Below are 1,642 nucleotides of genomic sequence, written 5' to 3' on the forward strand. Positions count from 1 at the left end.
GAGTGAACATTGTCCAGCATTCAAATTTCAAAAGTCCTGCTCTCATCTAGAAAAGTGACTCAATCAGAGGGAAGCACTGAAGAAAGGAGAGATCCAATTTGAGAGGAGGTAAGAGAATGCAGGATATATTATGGGCATGGTCCAGTCACTATGGCAATTCCTTGATGACAGGCTTACAAAAGAGGACAATGGACCACAAAAAAGGAAACCCCTTTATCTACAAGGTCTACTGTAGAAGATGTTAGTGCACACTCCAAAGGAATGAGAGGTTACAGGAAAGCAAGTCCCCAAAAGAACCTCTTTTCACAGAAAGAGAACAAGACATGTAAGACTGGTGACCAGATATGCTATAGCTCACAAGTGAAGAATAGAAGACCAAGTATAATGGAGACAAGAGAGGAAGGAAATGCCCAAAAGTACCAAACATTGAGTAGGCTTGAGAAAGGACTTGGATATCAGGATAATTCCTCCGCCTAAGTAGCCACTGTAAATGGGTGAACAGAAGCAATTAGATTAATAAAAGGAACATCAGCCCTGGGCTGTGAATATGGTAAACAAATACCCCTCAAGATACCAATGAATACAAAAGGGCCCTTCACTAAATTGAAGGGAAGGGCAAGGAAAGGTAAAACATATAGAGGACAGGCCAAAAGTGACACATAAGAAAATGTCCAACACATTAACTATGGCCAACCGCAGACTAATGAAAAATATCATAGATGAGGTCGAAGGGATGTGAAAAAGAAAACAGAAGCAGGAAAAGGAGCAAGTAGGAGAAACGAAAGACAATTGTCAACAGAAAATGAAACCAACAACAGGAGATGATAACATACAGAATCACGAGTGTGTGAAAGTCACTGACAAGAGAAGTGATGAACAAGACTTCTGGTAGAGAGAAGACAAGAAAAAGAGGAAAGTCTGTAATCCAGAATGGGGAGGTTAGGAGTAGACTGATCTAGATGAGGAATAGGAGGAAAGGGTAAGGTTGAGACAGAGGGAAAACTTGGGAAAATAATGATGAACAGAAGCCTTAGTTCAGGACGCCAGGGAGAAAGAGACTCCACTGAAGACATTTAGGCAAAAAAGGGAGCCAGAAGAAAAACAAGTACACAAAAAAGAAGGAAGGGGTACAGCAATGAAAAATAAAACTCAATGAGTCCTAAAAACAAGGAAACAAAATACAGAGGGATAGAGCAGAAAAAATGGAACAGGCCAAACAGAGAAGGGAATGAACATCTACAAAAGCACATGTGAAGAAAAGGCAGAGTTATGAGAGGGAATACAGGAGGGAAGGGAGAAAAAAAAACAAAAATGGAGAACCAGAAAGTGAAGTAGAGGGTAAGTGGCCCTATCCCCAAGCTGGCCAAACAGATACCAATGACAGGGAATGTAGAAAGGGAAAGGAAGAAAGTCTACTAATCAGGATCCAAGTAATCATGAATGTGAAAGGGACGAGGTAGTTGAGCATGAGATAGGGGCAATCATTGAAAAAAAAAATAGTATAAGTCCTAATAACAAGCAAAGAGAGCTTTTTTCACATGATGACATTATCGTACAGCAGCTCCATTCACATAAAATCACATTGAAAATAGGTGGAAGTTGCCTCAAAGCTAGTGGCATGCAAACCTCTCAGGCAGACATG

This window comes from Limulus polyphemus, unplaced genomic scaffold (assembly GCF_000517525.1).
Source record: "Limulus polyphemus unplaced genomic scaffold, Limulus_polyphemus-2.1.2 Scaffold623, whole genome shotgun sequence".
Taxonomy (NCBI): Eukaryota; Metazoa; Arthropoda; class Merostomata; order Xiphosura; family Limulidae; genus Limulus; species Limulus polyphemus.